At 41.9% G+C, this 26,804-nt stretch overlaps 1 pseudogene; it reads left to right on the top strand.

Annotated features, from left to right (window-relative positions):
• Nucleotides 1–3,544: 3,544 nt before the first annotated feature.
• On the top strand, nt 3,545–4,670 carry LOC143386421 (calmodulin-lysine N-methyltransferase pseudogene; annotated as a pseudogene).
• Nucleotides 4,671–26,804: the final 22,134 nt, after the last annotated feature.

Below are 26,804 nucleotides of genomic sequence, written 5' to 3'. Positions count from 1 at the left end.
AGAAGAGGTATGTAATACCTGTCACAAATAGTAGCTGGGTGCAGTGGCACATGCATTTAATCCCAGCTACTTGGTGGGAGGATCACAAATTTGAGGTCAGCCTAAGCAACTTAGTAAGACCCTGTCTCAAAATAAAAATTAAGATGTAGTTCAGTGGTAGAAGTGGTGAGTTCAATCTCTAGTACTGAGAAAAAAAAAGTAGTAAACATAAAAAAATGTGATGGAATTAAATTATTGTAGAGTTTCCAATGGTTGATTTAATATGTATTCTTGGACTTACATCACAAAAGTAAGTTGTTTTTAAAAAGTAAAGCTACTTTACTAAAGAAGTAGCTTTACTTTTTGAGATTGTACAGGACATATGTAAAGGCAGCATAAAATTTTCAGAATAGGAAGACATTTCTGTAGGACAGAAAGAATATCAGGGGTTTTCAGGAGCTGGAGGGTTGAGAAATGGGACGTGAATACTTATTGGGCATAGGGTTTGTTCTGGGAGTGATGAAAATTTTCTAGAATAAGTACCCGGGATGGTTTCCATGGCCTTGTAAGTATGTCAAATTCCAACATATTGTGCATTTCTGAATTTTAAATTTCATAAATTTTATAATCTGTGAATAATATCTCAATAAAAGTGTTATTAGAAAAAAAGAAAAAAATACAGAGAGATACCAGGTGTCCAAATGGTAACGTCTCACAAAAATATATCATGATATCACAACCAGGCTATTGATGGGAAAAGTCCATTGGCCATCTGTGGGGTCTTTTCATGTCTTTTGCCCACTTTCTAATTAGTTTATTGATTAATTTTTTTTTTCTGTTGAGCTTTGAGCAGTCTTTAGGTACTTTAAATACTGGTCCTTTGTTGGATGATTGGTTTGCAAATATTTTCTCTTACCCTTGTCTTTTTTACCTTTCTATATGAACTTTTGCAGAGCAAACACAGTTAATTTTGATGAGGTAAATTTTAATCAGGTTCTTATGCTTTTGATGTTGATTCTAAGTACTCTTTGCCCAGCTCTAGATCCTAAAGATGTTTTCTTTTTTTCCTCCAAATTTACATTTGACATTTAAGTACATGATATACTTGGCTAAAATTTTTTATATATTGGGGAAAAAAAAAAATATATATATATATATATATATATATATATATATATATATATATATATATATTAATCAGGGATTGAACCCAGGGACACTTAACCACTGAGCCACATCCCTAGTGCTTTTCTATATTTTATTTAGAGACAGGGTTTTACTAGTTGCTTAGGGACTCGCTAAATTGCTGAGACTGCCCTTGGACTTGAGATTCTTCAGCCTGAGCCTCCCGAGTCACTGGAATTATAGGAGTACACCACTGTGCCTGGCTATATATTTATATATTTGACTGCAGATGCCCAATTGCTCTAGCTCCACTTATTGAAGAATGTATTCTTTTTTTAAAAAAAAAATGTATTTCTTAGTTGTAGTTGGACAAAATACCTTTATTTATTTATCTTTATGTACTGCTGAGGATCAAACCCAGGGCCTCAAATGTTCTAGGCAAGCACTCTACCGCTGAGCCACAACCCCAAGCTGAAGCTGTTATTAATCTATTGAATCATTATTTCATCTTTGTGAAATAGTTCTGAGACTGGTGCTATTCAAGAGGACTTTTCTGCAGTGACGGAAACACTCTAATCTGAGCTCTCCATTATGACTGTCACTAGCCCCTGATGGCTACCGAGCTGTTGGAAAGTAGCTAGGAAATGGAATTTTAAAAAAAATATATGTATTTAGTTTTCATTCATTTGTAATAACCATGGGTGACTTTGGGTTTCCACATTAGATAGCACAATTTTGGATGTCTTCCCACATCAGAATTTACACCTCTACACCTTAATTTTTAAAATTAAGCAAAAATTGATATATTTTGTGTATTAAATCTCTCTGTCTAAACTGTTCTGCCTAACAACCAACTCTCCGTACCAAATTCACTCACTTACTCATTATCACCTGTCTTCCTTCCTTTCTTGCAGTACTAGGAACTGAACCCAGGGATTTGCAAATGTTACACAAGTACTCTACCACTGAGCTCTGTCCCCAATGCCCAAATATATATATTTAAAAATAGACATTTTCATAAAGAAGTTTTACATTTCAGATAATGGTGGGAAAGGACATGGAAACCTCAGTTTTGAGAAAGATTTATTATATAGCAATTATATCAAAGTTGCTTTGGACAATAACTAACCGAAAACTGTTGCAAAGGTAGCTTAAGCAAATACAAATGTGTATGCTATAGGAAGTCTGGAGCTCATGAAAATCACTGAAGACCCGGGATTTCTTCCATATTATTGCTCTGCCCTTCTCATCTTCATGCTCTTAAGCCTCATGGTAGCAGGAATGATAGCTCCAACATCACATCCATTTCCAACTGAAGGGAAAGGAGAGAAAGGAAAGTATCAGCTAAATCCACCCACCACGTGCACTTTTAAGACATACTGGAAAATTTTAAACTTATGCCAAAGTATACAAATAAATGTAACAAACTCCATGTATCCATCATGTAGGTTTCAAGGAAGATCAACTAATAGGCAAAATGGTCTAATTATCTCCCTATTTACTTCTCCCACTCCAAAGATATTCTGAAGCAAGTCTGAGCCTTCACTATTATTTCATTTTCAAACATTTTAGTTTGCATCTCCAGAACCAATGGTGAGGCATGAATAAAATGCTAAATATCATCACTACTCTTATAAATAAATTCATTTTTTTAAATTCAGGGCCTCTGCTAATGGTTGATGACTCTCAAGTCACTTTTCAATCTACAGATCATATTGTTTTTCTTCCTTTGCAATGAGTTTGCAGATAAAATAAGGCTTTCCCCTGGTTTTCCTTGGTCAGGGTTCTGATGTTATTGATGTGAGGTCATGAAATCAATTTCTCTTCTTTCTGTATTTGCTATAAAATGATAGTTGAATCTACAGGCTTCATCTGACTCACAGTTCATATTTAATTTTTAAAATTTATTTGATTAACTTTTTGGAGGTACTGGGGATTTTACCCAGGGTTATTCTACTTCTGAGTGACATTCCTGGCCCTTTTAAAATTTTCTTTTGAGACAGATTCTCCCTAAGTTGCTGAGTGTAATCTTGAACTTTAGATCCCTTTGCCTCAGCCTCTGAAGTATCTGGGATTACAAGCATGTGTTCTGTGCTGGGCTAATTTTTCAGAGCATTATTTTATAAGTGGGGGTGTAGTCTTCTCTCAGGAGGCAGGTATTAAAATTAAGCTCCACCAAACACTCTATCTATGACTCTCCTGCCCATCAAATCTTCTGCTTCAATCTTATTGATCAGAACTGGATCATATGACTATGCCTAGTTGCAAAGCACACTGGGAAGTCAAATATATAAAGTGAGGTGGGAAGGAGCCCAGCGGCTGCTGCTCAATGGCGGAAAAGCCGCCGGTGTTCTGACCGCCTGGTACCCCTTACAGTTGTGGTGGAGTTTCCTGCCGGCGTGGCTGGAGTCTCTGTTTCTCAGGGTTGGGTGGCTGGAAGATGCTCCAGAGAGACGAGGCTGCGGCGGAGGAGGTGGCGGCGGCCGAATCGGCAGCGGCTGTAGGGTGGAGAGGAGGTGGTGGCGGCGGCTTGAGGGGCCGGGCGGTGTAAACAGCCCTCGAGGCAGCGGAGGCGGTGGCCGAGACCCCAGGGCAAAGCTGCGGCTGAGGCAGGGTCGCGTCTCCGGTGGAAGCCTGGGCTGAGTGCAGCGGGGGCTCTGCAGCCGGCGCCAGAGAGACGCCCTAGACCTCGCCTCCTTCGCCCCAGGTTTTGAGGCAGAAGCACCTGGATGATTGCCTGTGACGTGTGTCTGTAAGAAGATTTGAGTCATTTAATCTGTTTTCAGTAACAGAAGCCAAGAAAACAGAAACTGAAGAGGAGGCTGGTACATGGGTCCAATTTACAAGTGTCTTCTATCCTGAATATCGTATCTTCTTAAGACATAATTAAGGATCCTTGAATGTTGAAGATGTTCTTACCAGCTTTGACAATACAGGAAATGTCTGTGTCTGGCCGTCGGAGGAGTCCTAGCTTACTACTGCCTCAAGCACAGGGATGTTTTCAGGGACCTTGCTGTGTGTGAGCTAGGGGGTGGCATGACATGCTTGGCTGGGCTCATGGTTGCCATTTCTGCAGATGTCAAAGAAGTTCTATTAACTGATGGGAATGAAAAGGCCATCAGAAATGTGAGAGACATTATCACAAGGAATCAGAAGGCTGGTATATTCAAGACTCAGAACATTTCAAGCAGTGTTTTATGATGGGATAATGAGACAGATGTCTCTCAACTGGAAGAACATTTTGACATTGTTATGTGTGCTGACTGTCTGTTTCTGGACCAGTACAGAGCCAGCCTTGTTGATGCAATAAAGAGATTACTCTGGCCCATGGGAAAAGCAATGGTGTTCGCCCCACACCGAGGGAATACTTTAAACCAGTTTTGCAATCTAGCTGAAAAAGCTGGTTTCTCTCTCCAAAGACATGAAAATTATGATGAACACATTTCAAACTTCCACTCCAAGTTGAAAAAAGAAAACCCAGATATCTATGAAGAAAACCTTCATTACCCCCTTCTGCTTATTTTAACCCAAAATGGATAGAAGAGTAAGCTTCTCAGAAGATGAAGAAAACATCTATTACCCAGGGAATAATTTTATGAAAACAGGAATCTGCAATGGATATAATATGGTTCCCTGAGATTTTTGAGGCCCCAGGACTCAGGGCCCCCACCCAATCTTCTACATTCCACACATGGGCTTGGGTTAGGGACTACCCAGGAGTATCCACATCATCTCCAGCCATCTCCACCTCCCTCCTTCACCTCCTCTTTTTACAGTCTGCTTGTTGCTTTTCTTATACCAAACCTTTGTTTGTCTTTAAATATGTATAAGCAGGCTGTCTGAGATTTGAATTTGACTTGTGAGCAACCTAAATATTTTTCCTTCTAAAACAGAATTTCTTTTGGTGATTCCCCCCCTCCCACCCCCTTTAAAAAAACAGGTTTTTGTTCTGTTTTGGTGATAATAGTTTTTAATCTGTAAACATAGCAAACATCATGATTCTTTCCTGGTTAAAAATAAAATATAATACATCTTTCTGCTCTCCCTCTAATAAATTCTATTAAATTTGCAAAAAAATAAAAAATAAAAAAAATAAAGTGAGGTGCTCACAGCAGTGCACAACAGTAATCCCAGCTACTCAGGAGTTGAAGGCAGGAGGATGGCAGGTTGGAGCCCCCCCTGGCAATTTAGAAAGACTCTGTTCCAAAATTTAAAAAAAAATAAAATAAAAGGGCTGGGGAGGTAGCTGAGTGGTATAATACCGCTGGATTGAATTCCCACTACCATTAAAAAAAAGGTGGGTGGGGTGGCACATGCGCATAATCCTAGCGGCTTGGGAGACAGAGGCTGGAGGATCACAAGTTCAAAGCCAGCCTCAGCAAAAGTGAGGCCCTAAGCAACTTAGTGAAATCCTGTCTCAAAATAAAAACTAATGCCAGGCTTGGTGGTGCACGCCTGTAATTCTAGCATCTTGGGAGGCTGAGGCAGGAGGATCTCAAGTTCAAAGCCAGCCTCAGGAAAAGTGAGGTCTTAAGCAACTCAATGAGATCCTGTCTCTAGGTAAAATACAAAATAGGGCTGGGAATGTGGCTCAGTGGTTGAGTTCCCTGAGTTCAATCCCCCAAAACTCCCCCTCTCCACACACAAAATAAACAAATAAAGAAAAAATAAAAGGTGTTGGTATGAGGATCAGTGGTTAAGCATCACTGGGTTAATCCCTGGTGTTGGTGTCTTATTAAGTACAATACAAAATGGCAGTTACAGAAAATTTTTCTTAAAACAATTTGATTTCCTCAAATGATCCCTTAGTTTCTCAATGTCCCCCTGTTTGATATGCTGAAAGGAATATGTTTCAAGGGTCTTTGAGAATCTTCTAATGAGGGCTGGCTGAGCAGCAAACCTCATATTTTCACATAAAAATAAGAATTAAGTGGGTTTATTGTACAGTTGAAGAGTTGTTATTTGACTTTCTAATTTTCTCTGTTCAAATCAATTTCAAGGCAACAGTTCTTTTAAATTTTTTCAAAGTAAATGTTTCTGTGTTAAAATTTTCATTTTAGAAAAGTTAAAAAATGTAAGAAATTTAAAGAAAATAAAATCACTGGTAATTTCACCATCCTGAGATAATCATTGTAAATATTTTAGTGTTTTTCTTTCTAATAATATAAATATGCGTGTAGCTTTTTTATAAAATTGAACTACAACCATGTATTTAAATTTATGCCATGATTCTTACCTGACAGAGAAAGTTAAGCTATTTTCTCTGTCTTCGTAAACCTATTTTAATGTCTGTGCAATAGCCTATTATATTGATAGTAGGTTTTAGTAGGTTTTTCAAGATATTTTTGTGCATTTGTAATTTGCCATTATAAATATTGTTGGAAGGAAAAACTTCCTAAGTATTTTTGAGTGACTTCCTTCTCCCACCCCTTCCCTCCCTCTTAGTAAAGAGAATTGAACCCAGGGCTTTGTGCGTATGAGGCAGCCTACCCACCACTGAGCTACATTTTCAGTCCTCTTTGTTTTCATTTTGATACAGAGTCTCACTAAGTTCTAAGACTGGCTAATAATTTGTGATCCTCTTTCCTCAGCCTCCCAAGTAGCTAGGATTAGAGGCATGCACCACCATGCCTGGCTCCATTTGCAATTATCACTATTTTTTACAAAATTTTTTACTTATTCTTTTTAAATATACATGACAGTAGAATTTTTTGACATATCACACATACGTGGAGTATAACTTCCCATTCTTGTAGTTGGACATTATGTGGAGTTTCCTTGGTCATGTGTTCATATATGAACATAGGAAAGTACTGTCCCATTCATTACACTGTCTTTCCTATTCCCATCCCCTACCTTCCTTTCATTCCTCTTTGTCTAATTCAATGAACTTCTGTTCTGTTCCCCCACTTGTTGTGTGCTAGCATCTTCATATAAGAGAAAACATTCAGCCTTTGTTTTTTGGGAGACTGGCTTATTTCACTTAGCATGAAGGTCTCCATTTCTATCCATTAACTGGGAAATGCCATAATTTCATCCTTTTTATGTCTGTGTAATATTCCATTGTGTATATATACCATATTTTCTTTATCTATTCATCTGTTGAAGGGCTCCTAGTTTTGTTCCATAGCCTAGCTATTATGAATTGAGCTGCTATGAATATTGAGGTGGTTGCATCACTATAGTATATTGATTTTAAGTTCTTTGTGTATATACAAAGGAGAATGATAACTGGATCAAATGATAGTTCTCTTGCCAGTTTTCTGAGAAATCTCCATACTGCTTTCCATAGTGGTTGCACCAACTTGAAGCTCTACCAGCAATTTATGAGTGTACTTTTCCCCACAACTTCACCAACATTTATTGCTATTTATATTCTTGAGAACTGCCATTCTGACTGGAGTGAGTCTCAGTGTAGTTGTAATTTGCATTTCTCTAATTGCTAGAGATGTTGAATATTTTTCATATATTTATTGATCAATGATTGATTGTTTTTCCTCTTCTGTGAAGTGCCTGTTCAGTTCCTTTGCCCTTTTTTTATTGATTAGGTTATTTGGTTTTTGTTTGTTTGTTTGTTTTGTTTTGTTTTGTTTTGTTTTGTTTTTGGTGTTCAGTTTTTTGAGTTCTTTGTATATCCAGGATGAGGTGCAGCTAGAAAAGATTTTCTCCCATTCTGTAGGCAAACTCTTCACCTTCTTGTTATTATGACTAACTTAACAGAGTATGAAAAGTATAATTATTAGGCAAAAACATATGACAATGTTTGAGGTTCTTGATACAGACTTACTGCAATGATCTGAATTTGATTTGGCTCTCTAGATTCATGCAGAAATTTAATCTCCATTGTGATTTATTTAGAGGGTAGAAATTTAATTTGACTGAGATATTTAGAAGTGTGCCCTTCAGGAGGTGATTAGGATTCAATAAGATCATTACAATGGAGCTCCTATGATTGACTCTTCATGGTTTTGTCTCTTGCCATGTGATGCTCACAAAAAGATTTGTAGCAGATGAGACCTCTAGACCTTGTATCTCCAGAGCCATCAGCCAAAATAAACCTCTTTTGTTTATGAAGTAGCTTGTCTCGGGTATTTTGTTAAGTGATGAAAAATAGACTAATTGTTTTTCAGAACATGTATATCAATTCATGTTCCCTTATTACTGCATTTTTTAACCAGCATTTAGTATTATCAATGAATATTTTTCATGTGAATTCCCCACACTCTTTTGTTTGTTTGCTTGCTTGCCTTTTGGGGGGTGGGGTGGGGTGTTGGTTTGCAGAGATATTATGTGTATAGAAATCAATCATTTCTGAAAAATATTTGGGAAGCTTCTTTTTTTTTCACTAACATGGAAGAAACTTAAACAGACATCCTAAAAACATTGTTTTCACACACTTTATTTAAAGTTCCCTTATTTTCTGAAATTGTGGAAAGCATTGTTATGGCTGTGTGAGAACTGTTTTAAGTTTCAACATGTTCGGTTTTAAAATCCTCATCATGAATAGCAGCATAGTTTTCCACTAAGTGGTTAAACAATGATTCATTTTAACTGATCCGATGTTACAATGATTTAACTCTGACTTCAGCATTGAGGTCTGGTAACTAGGCCTCACAGCTTATTTCTGAGGCTATGGTATCCAGCAACTGAGTCCCTGGAGATTAATGCTTTCTCTGAGGTGTCAGTGGCAAAGGTTTTCTCCCAAGCTTCTCCTTGGAAGCTTCAGTTTGAATTACCTAACTTCTCTGAGCCTCGGTTTCCATACCTTCAAAATAGGAATCATAACAGTTCCTACCTCAGAAAGTTGATGTCGATAATTAAATGAGATTGTGGTCACTTTCTCCTATCTTACCTTTTACTTATTCCTTATCTGTCTAAAGTGCTGAAAACAAGGAGTGAGTTTTTCTTTTACTACCAGGTTGGCCAATCCCAGGACCTTGGTCCAGGAAGGGTAATAGGACTCAAGATCAATCATGACATCTTGGGGCTGAGGTTATGGCTCAGTGGTGGAGCGCTCACCTAGCATGCACGAGGCCCTGGATTCCATCCTCAGCACCACATAAATGTAAAATAAAGATATTGTGTCCACTAAAATTTAAGAAGAAATATCTAATGAAAAAAATTATGACATCTTTTGGGGGAATCAACACTGAAAATATTTCAGGAACAGCAGTCACCAGGAGTCAGGGAAGGAGGGCAAGGAAAAGGATGGTTCAAGATTAGTTTCATGGTGCTGCTGTAACAAAATGTCAGAAACCGGGTTGCTCCAAATGATAGAAAATTATTTTCTCACAGTTCTAGAAACTGGGAGTCCAAAATCAAGGTGTGGATGGGGATCTGCTCCCTCTAAAACCTTTAGGGGAATTCTTAAACTCTTCTTTACTTCTGCTGGTGGCTGGTACTCCTTGGTACTCTTTGGCTCCTAGATGCATCACTACAGTCACATAGCTGTCTTCTTTTTGTGTCTTCACTATTGGCTGGTATCTAAGTCCAAACTTCTTCTTTTAAAAGGATACCAGTGATAGTGGTATCACAACATCTTTATTCTATTTGTATGTGGTGCTAAAGATAAAACCCAGCACCCCGTGCATGCCAGGGGAGCAAGCTACTGCTTGAGACACATCCCCAGTCCAACTGATGTGATTCTACATCATGTACAAACCAGAAGAATGAAAAGTAATACTCCACTTATGTATGATGTGTCCTAGTACATTCTACTATCATGTATAACTAATAAGAACTAAATAAATAAAACAATATAAAATCTCAATGATAGCATAATGCACCAGATGGTAAGTCACAGATGTAAGTGAGAAACATCATGGTATTGCTGAACAAATACATTTCCTTCAAAAACTTGAAAAAAAAAAAATAAAAGGATACAAGTGATATTATACGAGGGCCTACATTAATGATTAACTTAATTACCTCTGTAAAGATCCTATTTGCAGATAAGGTCACATTCTGAGAAACCTAAGGTTAGGACTTCAACACCAAAGATTAATACTTTCAACCCCTAACAGGCTTGGAAAAAAAGCAGTCAGAACAGGCATTGTGGTGTATGCCTACCATACTAGCAACTTGGAGGCAGAGGCAGAAGGATTGCAAGTTTGTTATCCAGTCTCAAAATGAAAAATACAGGGCTGGGAATGTAGCTCATTGGCAAAGTGTACCCAGTTTCCATCCCCAGATCCCCAGTACCACAAACAAACTAAAAACTTTCTTTCTTTCTTTCTTTCTTTCTTTCTTTCTTTCTTTCTTTCTTTCTTTCTTTCTTTCTTTCTTTCTTTCTTTTTCTTTCTTTCTTTCTTTCTTTCTTTCTTTCTTTCTTTTTCTTTCTTTCTTTCTTTTTCTTTCTTTCTTCCTTTTCTTCTTCTTCTTCTTCTTCTTCTTCTTCTTCTTCTTCTTCTTCTTCTTCTTTTTATTTTGCAATGCTGCAAATGATCCCAGGGCCTTGCACATGCTAAGCACCACCAATTAATTTTAATAATAGTTGGTAGATGATGTTTTCCATTTGCAAAGAAGGTCACCACAATTCCTCCCAGTCTTACAGTCACATCCCTTTGTGATGTGACTCTGCTGTTCTTCCCATCAAGAGCTGGAGTCTGTTTCCACCTCCTCTTGAATCTGACCTGATGGTGCAACTTGCTTTGACCAATAAAATGCAGTGGAAATGATGTCATAGGGTTGCTAAGCCTGGGTCTCCTGATGTCTGGTAGCTATTGGCATGGATCTCTATCAGTCCAAAGACCATTTTGTGAATGGATCTAATATGGGCTGCTGCAAAGAAAAATGGATGTGAACAGTCTGCACTACACTGCATAAGCAATGAGGTTTTCTTAAATGATGTGGCCCCAGCAGAGCCTCGGCATGCTGGAACTGTCATTGTATGAATGACCCCAGATGAGGCTGGCAGAGCTGCACATTTGGGTCATGCCCAAACTCCTAGTTTAGAGCATCGAGGACAAGCAAAATGGTGTTGCTTCTAGCTACTAAATTTTGGAGTGATTTGTGAACCTTACAATAAGTGATTGATACAGTAGATCTGGTGTCAGAAGCTCGAGTCTTCTGTTGTTGACCATCTCAATCACCTCAACTAAATCGCTTAGTCCTATCAGCTCCTGCCTCTTTCTTTGGTGACATGTGGACATTTTACGTACCCATCATCATTGGTTCCAGATTTCAGGTTTTTGGTTTCAATAAAACTCCGCTCAAAGAGGAATAACCAAGTAAGAGGAATTTATCAGCTCAGGTAATTGAAAAGCCCAGTTGGTTCTGGCTTCAGGTATAACTTAATTCAAGGACTCCAGCAAAGATATTGGGAGTTCCTTGGCCTCCACCTCTGCTCTGTTATGCTTCCTTATGTCCATTTCATCCTCAGGCAACCTCAATGCAGCTGGGCCCCTCCCCTCTGAACTTCAAGGCTTAAGTTCATCAGCCTGGCCAACCCAAGAGGAAGTTTGACTCTCATTGTACCAAGTGGAAACAGGGCTGGTCAGGTTGGGGGGCTGAGATGCTTGCTCCCCAAAGTAAGTGAAGTAGGGAGGCAGAGAGTAAGGGGTGGGGAAAGATTGGAGGAGACTCACCAAGACCATCTTGGGATATTTGTACATAGGGAAACTGGGGTGTTATTACTAGAAGAAATGGAAGCCTGCACAGCTAGAAAATAACACATGTTCACTCTCTATGGCATTGCTGGTTGAACAGATAACAGTAATAGCTTACATTTATTAAATGTTTATTAGGTGCCTGGCACAACTTTGAGTACTTTATGTATATTAATTTCTTTTAATCCTCTCAATTTGGAAGTAGATGTTGTTATTTTTCCACTTTCCACAAAGAGGTTAAGTTGCTGTTGGTGACACTTAAATAAGCCACACCATAACCCAGCTAAGGTAGCTTGAGAACAAGTGCTTTTAACACCAGTTTATAGAGATGGTCCCTGACCTTAGGAGGGCTTGGCTTTATGATGGTGAAAAAGTGATCTGCATTCAGTACAAACCATACTTTGAATTTTGAAGTTTAAACTTTGACCGGGGCTAGCACAAGTTCTTGAGATGCTAGGCAGCAGCAGCTCTAAATTAGCCATGTGATCCTGAAGGGAACTGATACTCTACAGTTTCTGTGTTGCTAAGCTAATATGTTCAGTAGATGTACTAAATGTGTTTTTGCCTCATGGCATCTGTGACTTACAGTGGGTAAGTCTGTAACCCCACCCTGCTGTAACCCCATATGTTAAGGAGGATCTGTACTCCCCATAGGTCGCTAGCAGGATGGTCCCAAAATTTCCCACTCCCTTATATACAATCCTCTTGTCCTAAGAGTGAGTTAATCATTCATATTGCAAAAGTGCCAGATAGTTACTCTTAACCCAATCACTCGGGTTCTCTTGCCAGCTTGGAAGAAGGAAGCTGCCATGTTGTGTGTGGAATTGAACTTGTAACAAAGAAAAACCTGGGCCAAGAGCCAGGAAGAAAATGAAGATCTCAGTTCTACAACAACAAGGAACTGAATTTTTCCAGTAACTAGAAGAGGACCCCCAGATCCTAAGGAGAGAGCCTGGCCCACACTTTGATTTCAGCCACATGATCCCCTGAGCAGAGGATCCGGCTGTGCTGTGCCCCAAACTCAGGCTTTTAAGCATTTTTTTTAAATTTTAGATGGACACAATACCTGTATTTTATTTTTAAATTCTTTGGTGTTTGTAGATGGCCATCATGCCTTTATTTTCTTTATTTTATTTGTATGTGGTGGTGCTGAGAATCAAACCCAGTGTCTCACACATGCTAGGCAAGTGCTATACCACTGAGCCACCACCCCAGCCCCAAACTCAGACTTTTAGATCTGCAAGACAAATGTGTGCCGTTTTCAGCTGCTAACTGGAGGGTAATTTGCTGTGGACTGCAGCATCTTTTCCTTGAAGCCTTCTCATCATGCCTTTATTTTCTTTATTTTATTTGTATGTGGTGGTGCTGAGAATCAAACCCAGTGTCTCACACATGCTAGGCAAGTGCTATACCACTGAGCCACCACCCCAGCCCCAAACTCAGACTTTTAGATCTGCAAGACAAATGTGTGCCGTTTTCAGTGAGCTCCTCTTTCCTCGCCCATCCCCAAGACATCAGGCCAGCTCTGCTTTCTGGACTGTGCAGCAGCCACATGGGGTGGAGGCAGGGCACATTGTAATCAGGTGGGAGCATGGCAGGGTCACTGCCTGGTAATCTTGGGTAATCAGGGGGCAAGAGTATTGAAAGAGTGTCTGGGGCTGGGGATGTGGCTCAAGCAGTAGCATGCTTGCCTGGCATGCATGTGGCCCAGGTTCGATCCTCAGCACCACATACAAACAAAGATGTTGTGTCCTCCAAAAACTAAAAATAAATAAATAAATATTAAAAAATTCTCTCTCTGTCTCTCACTCTCACACTCTCTCTTAAAAAATAAAAAAGAAAGTGTGTCTGGTGCTTATGTTGGTTGTAGAATGAATGGAAACATATCTGTGCAATGTACCTGTAAAACTTTTTTAATAAGAACAGTTGGGCCCTGGTTTGTGCTTCTGAGAGCAGTTTGGGGTAAACTTCAACCTGGGGCCTGAGGGCAGTCAGGCCCAGACCTACTATGAGATGAAATTTTAGCATGAGGCTCCTGCACAGTGGTGATTCACTGTACAAATCTGCCTTTTTTTTTCCCCTGGAACTCTGAAAGCCCTTTCTTTTCATTATCAGAGTTGTGTGTTGTGTTACCAGCATGCTCTGCAACATCACTGTTCAATAACTTTGTTAAAGCAGCGAACAGTTCTAGAATGAATTTGGCACACTGCCTGGTAGACAGTAAGGGCTTCACAAAGGGCAACTTTTATTATGTCTATTTTACAGATGAGGAAACTTGCCTCAGGATGCTGATCTGAGCGTTCTTTAAATTCAACAGATTACCCCCCCCATTGTATCACTTAACCTTTAAAGAACTAGATTTGCTGGGGTCATTACAACTTGTCTCAAACCTCTACTAACACACGAATGTCCCTTAAACACAACACTTCCAAGAAAAAGGGCCCTCAGAAGCATTCATGAAGGATTCAGGACTTCAACAAAACCAGGAAGGACCAAATTCCAAAGCAAACAAACTGGCCTTATTCCCCACCCTGCACAGGGTGTTCACCCCGTTCTGCTAAAGATAGAGCTTGGGCCCTCCCCAGGTACTTCCTGGCTTTTATTAGTTTGTCATCCCAAATCTAACTTTTCAAAGGTTTTGCTTTCGAAGCGTGGGTGTGAAATTGCTTCCCTAATTACATCTTGTGGGAGGATCTCCGAACATTTGTATCTTATTTGAAAACTGAGCATCAGGTTTGGAGGTTTCAGCATGTGTGGGACTCTGCAGGGGTGGAATGAAACTGCAGGGGCACGTTAAAAACATGTCAACAGCGCTTTTAAACAGAGGCAGACCATTTCCCCCATGCCTCTCCCCATTGCTAAAGAAGCAGTGGCTCCCCATGTAGCTGCCAGTAAATCAGTCCTGCCTGGCGGCGCTGCTTTCACCCCGCCAGGGGTAAGAGGCGCACTTCCTGTGCCCTCCGCGTGGTCAGACTGGGGTGCACGAAGCTGAGGACATGCGAGTTGTGAAAACTCCACCACCTTTCTTAGTGGCCGGGAAATCGGGTGTGGGACTTGGAAGGGCTAGATTTTGTAAGCCTGAGATAGATATTCCTCTCCTTCCCCCTCTCCAGTCGTGGACTCGGGCCAATGGAACCTCAAAAAAAGGGAGAAAAATTAAATCTCAAGGCAACCTGAGTGCAAAGGATGCTCGCTTTGTTTCAAGGCGGGTGTGTGTGTGGGGGGGTAGCGCTCGGCTGGGGGCACTAACCGGGGGCCCGGATGGTGCGCCCCACCACAGCTCTGTCAAGGCAGTGAAGCCAAACAGGAAACCCTCTCGCCTTAGAACAGGCAGCTGGTTGACTCTGTCTTTTCCCCAGACTCAGGCCAAGCCACCCCTTACCCCACCCCAAGTCTGGGATCAGCAAGATACGCGGACTGGGGAATCTAGCCAAAGGCGTGGAGCACGCAGTGTCTTTGAGAACTGGCACAATGGGAATCTGGCAGGCAAGGCCCCAGAAGGCTGCCGCCTTCCTCTGTCTGTAAGATTGAGCCAGAGTCACCCCCAGCCACCAAAACTCCTCCCAGTAAAGCTCACAGCTCCCAGGGGCGTCTGCAAAGCTGTGGTGTGGGACCTTTGGAAGGCGGGAGCCAAGCGTGGCCGTTTAAGAGGCAGAACGCGCGATCCCGTCGCCGGCTGCACCGGGCTGCGTGACCCCCGTCGTCACAGCGCGTCCCCGCTGCGCGCGACTGCTGCTCGCTGGCTTGCCCCCTCGCTGGCTTTAAAGTCTCTGCAAGAATCCATGTTCACAAGTTACTTCCTGTATGGAGGCATGGCCAGTTTTCAGCCCCGCGCTCCGGATTCCTCCGCAGCCTGCGATGGAGCCACAACTTTCAGGAGCTTGGATTGAAGGCGCTATCGCCCCAGTGCCCCTCTCAGATCCATTGTGTTTTCCTGCGTTTCCTCCGGCCCTTTCTCTTCTGGGGGGAGGGGCCCTTCGATCCCCCCACCTCTGCCCTCTCCTTCCCCAATCTCAAATGTGCCTCCTTCCTTCCTGGGGCCCTGGAAGGAGCTGCCTGCCTGAAGCCTGGAGCCGCCACGCCAAGATCAGTCAGCTGCCTCCCGCCGGCTCTCTGGCTGCCGACTCAAGTTGGAGATCCTTGGCTGCTTGCCGGCGCGGCGCGTGGTCCCTGCCCCAGGCATCATCGCATTCTGCCCACTCCTCGCCCTGCCCGCTCTGCTTGGTCCTGTTTGAAAGGCAACCAGCCCTTCTCCGCCGAGAGGATCGTCCCCAGCGTGGCTTTGCATCCTCAGTCACTTTTTGAGATTTTTTCTTTTTTTTTTTTTTTTTGGGGGGGGGGGGTCTGCATTTTCCCGGATTCCAGGGGGACTCACTGCTGAGCGTGGAGGGGCGTGGAGCTGGCAAGCAGGGAAAGCGCCCAGGCTTAGCGGAGGCTCGCACAGAAGCAAGAACTTATTCAACAAGTTTACCCCCCCCACCCTTTCTTCTTTCGGAGTTTTCGGACATGCGCAGGTTACTACAATCGTGTTGGTGGATTTTATTCCTGAAAATCACCAGTTCCGTGCTCCATTATGTGGTGTGCTTCCCCGGTGATTGCCGGAGGCTAGGGGCCGCAGCCCAGGCCTGCTGAGCTGGGTATGCCCAGTTGTTTTCGGCGCGCTGAGCTTGGGACCCAGTCCTAGAGACCATGGGGGGCGGGGGCGGGCTCCTTGGGGAGGAAAACGGATCTGCTTCACTGGTTCTGGCGATGTTTGGCGGGGCTGCTGGTCTGAGAGGGTGAAAGCAGGGGCCAGCCAGGTAGGAGGATTGGAACCCAGGGGTCTGCTCCACCTCTGGCTGTGGAGGGGGGGGTGGAGGCTCGGGAAGCTGAAGTCTGGAGAAAAGGGTACTTGCTTTGCTTATCCGGCACCAATTGGTAGGCTAGACTTGTAGGATGGTTGGCAAGACTAAGGCCATAAGAAGGGTGTTTCTGTGGATTTTGGGGTGTCCTGGGTGCTTCCGTCGCTCCAGCGGGGATTGAAAGGGCTCTTAAATGAAGCTCTTTTGCACTTCTCCGACCTCTTGGAAGCGCTGGTGTTGGGAATAGTAACTGGAGGCTGGCCACGTAGCATTAGGATGGGGAACAGCCCCCGTTCTGTTTCCAGGGGCCGGGGGCGCCTCTCCTTACCCCAGCTTGGATCTGGGGCGCGGGCTACGCCTCGGTGCTGGTACCAGACAGCTCTCTGGGCGTGGGGACCTGTGTACAGTGGAAGGGCAGAGAGTAGGCTGCTAAGGGAGATCGGTTCTCTCCTGTCCCATGACCCCCTTTCCTTAGCTTTTTTGCCTTGCCAGGATGCCGGGGTAGCGACGCAGGGGTGAAGGTCGGGGCGCGGGTCGGCATCTGAGTTGCCCTTTGCGCCGGGGAGGATTTTTTCCTTGCCTCGCACGCCCTGCCTACCTTCATCCTTGTCCTTTTGCAGGCTGTTCACAGCTGACAGACCCAGACCCGCTCCTTTCTGGCCAGGTTTAGACAGGAACAATATTGGCGACTGTTGACATTCAGAAATCACTGCACCTAATGGTGTGCAGCTCTGCGACCCTCCACTTCCCGCAGCTGGCAAACACTCTCCCCGCTTTGGGAGGGCAGAGGCCAGATGCCTTTCTCTCCCTTCTGGCTGGGCCTCCGTGCTGCATCCCCAAGCTCCCTCGAAGCTGTCCAGCTCCTTCCCTGGGGATGGAGGCCATGTCCTCTCCCTTAGCCTGGGGAAAAGAGTGGGGAAAAGGAGGCAACTCTTCATTTCTCACTCCCCTAAGGACATAGAATCTCCCGTTTTTTCTGGCTTCTCATTCACAGTTCTTGGGTACTTGGAGGTGGGGTTATCTGAGTAAAAAAAAGAGGCTTGTGTCCCGATGTTTCTGCTTTCCCTGGCAACAGCTGCCTGTCCCCGGCAGTCAGAGCTCCAGGTTTTGGTGCAGCAGGTCCCATAGCTCCGTTGTGTGCCCCAGAGCAAGACACAGGCATCCTGGTTGCCCTCGGGAACCTCTCCAGAGGGACTGGCTGCGAGTGCACCCTTTGCAGGCTCTGGGGTGGCCTTGAGGGACAGAGAGGGAAAACACACCTTTTTTCGCACCCCCCTTTTTTCTCTGTGCATCCTTCAGTCCCCGGAGCATCACTGAACTCTTGCCACAGTCCAGAAACTCAACCCTGAGGCTGAGCGAGGATGTATGTCCACAGTAACCTGGAGGCCTGGTATTTGCCCACCAAAGTCCTGCCTCCACGGGATTGGGGACCATGGGGCATCTCTCCTAAGAATGAGCCACCCATTCCCGCATAAAGGCCACCATCAGTGTTTGTATTAGTCGTCTCCCCTTGCTAGGAACTCCTTTGGCACGGACTTGGCGACTGAGTCGGTTCAGGTACACACAGGGGCTTTGTGAAGGCCATCCTTAAATAGGGGAAGGGAAAGGCAGCGGAGGGCAGCATTGAGAAACCAATTCCCAATATCATTTCTGGCCTTTTTACTTGGTGATGGAGTTAATATTCCCACTGTGATTTTCATTTTTCTTTCTTTCTTTCTCTCTCTCTCTCTCTCTCTCTCTCTCTCTCTCTCTCTCCCTCTCTCGCTACCTATCTATATCTATCTCTATCTCTCTCTGATGAAGAAAGCTTGAAATCCAAAATGAAACTTGTCAGGAATGCTGCCTTGATGGGGCTTGGACCACTTTCTTCTTCCTTATTTTTATTTTATTTTATTTTATTTTTTGTGCCCGTGATGCTAGGTAAATAGTCTTTACCCTTGTCCAAGAGCTGAGGGGTGTAGGAAGGGAAGGAGAGGTGGTGGGAGGCATGGTTTGGAGAAGTGCAGCCAGAAGAGTGTACCGTGGCTTTTAGAACCAGTCAAAGTTAAAATGTCAGATTCCTGAAAGACACCGGTTTTTGGTTTTCCGAGGTTGCCGGTGGATCTCAGGGGGCGCCCCCGAGCTACGAGCTACTCATCGTGTTCCTGCCACCTCCACTGGTGGGGCTCCGCCACCTCCACACAGCGGGGATGGGGCTCCGCCACCCAGGATGGGGGGCTACGACGCCCCTGGGCACCAGAAGGCGCCACCGCTCTGCTCTGCAGCTCCTTGGACGGCTGAAATCGTGGGGGTTGCCATGTGTCCAGAGTTCTCTGGGGGACTCCCATGATACCTCTGAAAGATTTCAGTGTTTGACCAGAGGGATAAAAATGCTTCTAGTTTTCGATTAGGGTCTTCTTTGTGAAATCTTAACCTAAATCCAGTTCAGGATTCAGGGTCTCTGTAGTTGAAGAGGGCTTTGAAAACAGACCCTTGCATAGGTGTTTCCCTAGGGGATTCGAATCAGCAAAGGGTGGCTTTTACTCTTTGAACAGCAGGGCTGGTGTGGAATCCACCTCCCCTTTAGTGATTCAAGTGATGGCTTTCAAAGTGCAAAGCAGAAGGATTATCAAACCTGATATTGTGCATCTTGCATTCTTCTATATCTTTGTCAAAAAATATTATAAAAACATAAATACAGAAGACTATAATGGACCTCTATATCTCTCACTGGGCTTCCACAATTGTCAACTCAGTCTGATTTCATCTATGCCCCCTTCGCACCCCACTCCACCCTGTCCAAATATTTTTTTTTTCTTTTCCTTTTTTGGTGCATTATAATTATACACAACAGTGAGATTATTGTTATATATTTGTACATGCACATAATATAACAGTTAATTTGGCTAATTTCATTCCCAAGTACCTCCCGGTTTCCCCTCTCTGGTCATGTTCCTTTACTCTGCCATTCTCTACTCATTATTTTAAAGCAAATTCTACTTAAAATTCGTTTAAATATCTGGTCTGTATCTCCAGTCACAGGATGTTAAAATCATGTTACCTGGAAGGGTTAACCTTTTTGTCTCTTTTGCATTCTCCAGCTATTCAGCACAAACTCTTTTTAAAAATAGGTTTCTCTCTTGGCCTTGAGAGTGAAACTTCTTTTTCATTCCAGTGTTTTGTACTGTGATTCCTTTGCTTCCAGGTGGCTGCTGTTGGAAACACATCAGATGGACAAGCTCAGCTGTATAGCCTGATATATCAGAATTAGAAGATCCATGATTGATGTCCTGTGAATCCCAATATCCCCTTAGCCATCTCTTCCTGCATTTGCATGTTTTTGCATGCCTTAGTCCTGATGGGTATCTCTTCTGGCCTTCTTAGTAAAAGACAAAAGTAATATTTGGAAGTTGGCCATCTTACTCTCAGATACCTTGTGAGGCATCACACAGCGTCTTCCTTTCTGCCATGTCAAATGTATCCTTGGAAGACTCTTTACCCAGTCTCTAAACTAGGTCTTTTTTTGACAATGTTCATGAAATAAGTTTTTTGATATTCCCTCCTAGACAGTGTTCATGAGAGAGGACTGATGAAGCAGGAACATAAATACAAATAGGTGTTACAGGATCTTTTGAAATAGAGAGAGAGTAAGGGTCCCTGGAGGAAGAAAGGGTGTAGGAAAGGTTTGTTAGCATATTAAAGGTGCTTTCCCAAGGTGAATCTGAGAACAGGTCCCTGTTTTCACTGGACACAAATTATGTTATTTACATGAAGCTGTCCAGGAAATGCTAACAATTTTTGTAACAACACACAAAAAAAAAACTTTTAGATTTACTTTTCTTCTGAAAATCTCCTAAGATAAACATTGTGCATATGGGGTTATGATTGTGCACCAGTTCCTTGCTGTTCATGTAATATCATTTTAAATGCCCTAATGTGATCATTATTACTTGTTCTCTTTCCCTATCTCTCCTCTCCCTTTTTTTGGCAACTTCTTACCCCCAAAAAAGAGTATAAGCATTGGAATTGATCTGACTTGGTTAAGCACTGGAGGCTAGTAGGTTGTTTTTGAAGTTAGCCTTTGACTGTGAAAGGTGATGGTGGTTGCTTTTCTTTTTTGGTAATACTATGGATTGAACCCAGGTATGCTTAACTACTGAGCCACATTCCGCCTACTTTTTTTAAATTTTGAGACAGGGTTTTGCTAAGTCACTGAGGTCTTGCTAAGTCATCAAACTTGCAATCCTCCTGCCTTAGCCTTCCAAGGCCCCAGGATTATAAACATGCACCACCACTCTGTGTGGTGGTGGTTTTTAATCTAATCTCCATCCAGTGATTTGCTAGCAGTATGTGGGGCTATGCGTGTTGTTTTAAAGCAGGTTGAAGATTGTGAGTGTGTATTTGGAATCTGGAGATTAGAAGTTACGATTGACCCTTTATCCTGGGGCACAAATTTCTTGAGGTCATATTTTATAATGGGAAAAACTGAGAACATTTGAAGTCCCTCAATAGTATTTTATGTCTTTCAGTAAGTCCTTGGTACACCTTGGTTACAGGTTGGCTGCTATCAGATGATGAGTGAGAATCCCTTGCGCTGTGTTCTTGGCTGCACCTGTGTAGGGAATAAAATCTAATAATGTAGTGGAAGCCAAGAAAGAGGGTCCCAATTCTGAATTCTCCACAAAGGCTCAATCTGGGTCAAGCCAGCAGTCACTGCTGAGGTAGAGGGAGGGGCTGAGGCAAGTGAGAAATGTTCTGAGACTGTGAAATCTTCTTGTGGAATTTGGCAACTGTCACTGAATATATGTCCCAGAACAATGTAGCCTGGACACATATTAGGCCAAAGTTGTCTTTGCATGCTTTTGGCCCTTGGTAAATATTTGCAAAGGATTAACACACCAAGTACCTCTATTTCCCTGTCTGAGGAATGGGGGCGACCTTCTTGCCTGCAAAGAACCAAATAAGTTCAGTGACTATGAGAATGTTCTTAGCATTTAGGAAAAACGATGATCAGCTACCGATTTTGTTTTGACTTATTTTAATGCTGTTTATATTAAATTGTAACAAACAAAACAAAACAATTGTGATCCCAGGGCTGGGGGCTTGGCTCAGTGGTAGAGTTGCTTAGCATGAGGCCCCTTGTTTGATCCCCAGTACCACAGGCATGCACGTGTGCACACAGTCGTTCTAAAAATGATGTGTTTCATTATTCTGTGTTTACTTCCCCTTGTTCTCCCCCCACACAATTCTCCTGTCTCAATTTCCAGAGACAAAGAATTTTTAATATCTTAGAAAAATAAAAATCTGGAAGTAACTCTGGTGAATTTCACTTGGAGGGAAGTCCATGACGCCAGGAGTGTCTAGCAGGTGATTCACACTTGATGTCTATTCTGAGAAGGATGACCAGCTCTGTAAGCAGTGGATGTGCAGGATTGGTGGGTTTAGCTAGAGGATGCCATGAACAATGTCCTCCTTTAGGGACACCTGTAATTGGAGGGGCCATTTTACTTGGTGTCATATGTAACAAAATATTTAGTGTTTCAGACAGAAGAAAAAAATCAACAGGAAATAGCTTACCAGGTCTGTGTGGGCTCATGGTTTTAATGTGCACTTGATATGACTAATATTTTAAAAACATTTTAACAAGTGCTCTTTATACTGGGTAATGAGAGCATCAGTTTCTCTCTATGCATTGCACTTTTTTGGAAGCTCGAATTGGGTGGTGTTTCTATTATCCTTGGGGTTGGTCCTGTTGGAGGCGATTCACACCATAAATGAGAACTTTGGTATGTGTCGGCCAGTTTAGGAGCATCTTGGCCAGCACAGAGCAAGAAGAAATCCTGTAGTAGATTGGAACTTGTTAATGCATTTAACTTTTTCTAAATCAGGTTCCCAAGGAGAGTTGTATGGATTATTGGAGGACTAAGAACTTGGGCATTTGGAACCAGCTTGCTTCTGTCCTAACTAGCTCTGCCACCTTAGACAAGTTACTTAACATCTCTGTGCCCCTCTTTTTTGTTTTCCACTTTGTGAAATAAGATGGTGATCATATCCTGACTCCTCAGATCATTATGCGACTTGAATGAAAATGCATGTTAAAGACTTATCATTCATATGTATCATCCTTATCATTACATGATAAATAGTGAGTCTCAATACATTCACCATTTTCATGGGTATGAAAGAGATTTGGATAGGAGTGTATGGAAAGAGAAGAACGGAGTCAAACACCACGTAGGTATAAACATTTTTGTTTGTTTGTTTGTTTTGGGGGTTTTTTTTATTTGTATAATGGACATATGATGAGTTTTTGTGCTTGGCCTTGCTAGTGGGGTTGGAGAAGAAGGACTGGCTGGAGATCATCCCAGGTCAAATGAGTATAGCTGTTAAATTTTGAGGTTGAAGAGATGAGATCATCTCTATGAGGTGTAAGGTACTGCCTCATCCCTCCTCATCCTCATTCTGTTTCCAATGGGAAAAATGCTTCCTGAAGGCTGAAAATACTTCATGTGCGTCTCCCAGGTCCCCTGCAGGAAGAATGCCTTGGTGAGGCTCCTCTTCTGTGGACCTGTGCTCTTTTGCTGGCATTCTGGGGCTTTAATTTGGCAACACTGATGGGAAGCAAACAGTACTATTGACTGGCTGCTCTCCCTTTGCACCTGAGTGACCCTGGAACAACACATAGTGTCCCTGTCTCCCTGTTTTCACAGATCCAGACCTGCCAAAGGGACAAGAGGGAACCCCCAGACTCAGGCGTGGCCTCTGTCCTCTAATCATTTTTTTTCCTTTAAACCAAAATTAGCCTGATGGTTTTCTGGCCAAACAACAAAATGTGATTTTAAACAACTCGGTTTAGCTCTTCTTGGGGCATAGCAAAGTGACACAGTTGGCTACTGAAATCTAGCAACTGAAAAGGGAGGAATGAAAGCATAGTTAATGGAATATGTAACACTTCCATGGAAGAAAATAGGACAACTGGTCTTATTTTGGGGTCTGTGACACTATCTTTCTAACAAGGTGAGTGAGGAGCAGTTGTTGTATAATGCAGCAGGTTTGCTTTTGAGGAATTCATATCAGTTACTCTGTGAATCAAAGAGCTGAATTCTCATGCTGCTGCTGCCTCCCAAATTCCTCAGAGCACTTCAATCAGATAAACTCTTTAATTTGGAATAATTGGGTATGGGGGTGCAGCCAGAAGCCATTTACCAAGCAGAGTCTCCATGAGTAGGAACATGCTGTTGATGTCAAGATTGTTTTTAAAAATTTTTCAAAATTCTTAGGAGGGTCTGTTATGTATTAATAGTCCTGTCCATTTAAAAAAATAATACCCCTTAGCTGGGTGCACACCTATAATCCTAGCGGCTTGGGAGGCTGAGGCAGGAGGATTAAGAGTTCAAAGCAACTTAGGGAGGCCCTAAGTAACTCAGTGAGACCCTGTTTCTAAATAAAACATAAAAAGAACTGGGGGTGTGGCTCAGTGGTTAAGCACCCCTGGGATCATTCCTCGGTACCAAAAATAAATATATAAATAAATAATAATACCCCTTTTTCTGAAGTGTTGCCATTTGGGGACTGTGGAGGCTCAGGGCTGGTGGCTGTTCTTTGTGCTGTCACTGGGTGGCAACACTGCCTTCTGGAAGTGACCCAACGTCTCTTGGAAGTGGGATTGGGTGGTGCTGAGGGTCTGGGAATTCCAGGTATATATACATTTTTTTTTAAGAATTTAAGGAAAGAATATATTTGGACAACATAAACAAACAAAAAAGGAATTACATAAGAAAAAATAATGTAACAATTTTTGTAAGTACCTAACATGAGCATGTGCTTAACATCTAAAAACAAAAGGTAACATTGATACATTGGATATATATATATCACCAATGTCACTAACTCTTCACAACCCACTCCCACCTTCCCACCTTCCCCCTAAGCTAAAACTACTCCGCTGATATATAAGATATGATTTTAATTTGTGACTTACTGGCAAATTATAGGCACTAAGTAGCTCTGATCTGCACAGTAAAAACAACATGCTATCTCATCCAAATGCTCAATTATGCATTCTAGGTAGAATTTCATTATTGTTCTAAAACTCAACGCATTTGCATACACTGGCCATCCCCACCCCAACTTGATTCAACACTGAATCTTTCTGCTGTTTTTAAAATAAAAGCTGAGTCAAATTATTATAAACAACAACCCATGAATCATTTATATAATACAGTGATTGCATTTTTCTTGAGCACTAAAAAGTACTTAAAATAAAACTTCTTACTTCCGCTTTTGCACTCCTCCAAATTGAAGGGTCAAAATACTTGGATTTTGTAATTGGAAAAAGGAAAAAAAAATCTACCTTCCAGAGCTGAACCTTTTTCATAGTAATTGAACCCAGAAAAACAGATTCTGTCTGTTATTAACCCTTGAAAATAAGGGCTTATGCTAGAAGCACTGAAAGACCCTTAAATCTCAGAGATACTAGCTGATACCACTCTAATTCATAACCACTACTTTATAGCTTATATATTGAAGAGTAAATTCATGCTCACTTTGTTGATTAAAAAATAGTCTTTGGAAACCATTATTACTCCTGTAGACACATACTCTAGTTATATCTCTTCCTGTAAAAATAAAGGTATAATCATGATTATCTCTACTATTTTGCTAAATTCAACAACCAATATACATTTATTAATTTTATCACTTTACCAGCTAACTCATGACCTTATACTAGTCCACATACTACCTAGAGGTTTAATTTTCAGCATGTGAAAGTAGGAGCAAGTTTTGTTAAGAACAATCCTGTAGGAGCTGAGGATGTAGCTCAAGCACTTGCCTAGCACAAGCAAGGCCTCAGATTCGAGCCCCAGCACTTGGGGTGGGGTGGGTGGAGGTGTGGCTTCGGGAGGGTTGTCTACTCTGTTTACAAGAACAATTTTATAGAAAATATTTTAATCTAGTCTTCAATGTACTCATTATAAATGAGAACTGAAGTACCAGAGTTTACTTCCAAAACTAAGGCGAGTATAAATTTCCAAAGTTGAAGGAAGGTGAGTTGCTGTAAAGCTCACTCTGTCACGTACATCATAAACCTACTCAGTGGTTTCTAAGACTCAAACTTGTACAAGGGAGAAAATAAAACCATTTCTAGTCTGCTCCTTTCTAATTCATCAGGTATTTATCATGTGCCCAGAGAGCAAAGAGTATTCCTTTAGGCACTATCCTTAGTAATAGCCCTTTTAGAAGACAAAACTATCTCAAACATCTGCAGATTGCCCAACCAGATTAAAACTGCTTGTGAGATATGCACTACTAGTCATGTATTATAAATGTATACATTCAAAGCTACCATTTTAAAAATAAATTGGAAAGTAGGGAAACTTAAGTACATTCTGCTATCACACTATTATAAACACTGTGTATATGTGTGTGTATGTGTGTGTGTTTGTGTTTAGAGAGCAGATAATCAAGATTTAAATAAGATGGCAAAAAACTCAGGAAATATAAATTTTATCAAAAGAACTACAATAAATGTCCCAAACTACAACTATAAACAGATTAAACAGATTTACTAATAGAGTAATTTGCCTAAGTTTCAATAAAACCAACCAACCAACACAAACAAAAAAAAGAACAACACCAAAAAACCCAAAACATCCACAAAAATATCCACCCAAACCTATACTAGAGTATGTGGCAATAATTAATATATTTCTATGGAAATTGTCTCATGCCTTAAGCTCCTAAAATAAAATCAAGGTCACTATGTGACTAATGATAGCACTAGGAGGAAAAAACAAAACACTAAAAATAAGTCTTCAGTATTGGTTTCAGCTACCTCTTCAAATTAGCATTAAGTACTTAATATCAGATACAACATTTTTGGCTTGTTAGACCAGTAAGACATGTTTTTCCACTGGCCAAATGCAGCTGAAGAAGTAACTGTGAACAAACTAAATGCTGTGACATGAAGCATCTGATTTCCAAGTCTGAGTCAAATATCTAACTGGGCAAAAGTAATGACATCCATCATCCAAACAGGCTCACTTCCCCCAGCCCCCCAAATAAACAGTAGTTATAATAGCAAAGAATTTTTTTGTTTTGGGTTTTTTTTTTTTTTTGATTCTTTAGGGCCAACTGTGAAAGAGGTCAGCAATATATTAACAACAGCAATGGACAAGGAAGAGCAAAATAGTGGATGAAAGAATCTTGCTGGACGTTTGTTTGTTCATATATATATATATATATATATATATATATATATATATATATATAT

The sequence above is a fragment of the Callospermophilus lateralis genome, unplaced genomic scaffold (genome assembly GCF_048772815.1).
Source record: "Callospermophilus lateralis isolate mCalLat2 unplaced genomic scaffold, mCalLat2.hap1 Scaffold_101, whole genome shotgun sequence".
In the NCBI taxonomy this organism is placed as follows: domain Eukaryota; kingdom Metazoa; phylum Chordata; class Mammalia; order Rodentia; family Sciuridae; genus Callospermophilus; species Callospermophilus lateralis.
This window is presented reverse-complemented; position numbering and strand designations above follow the sequence as displayed.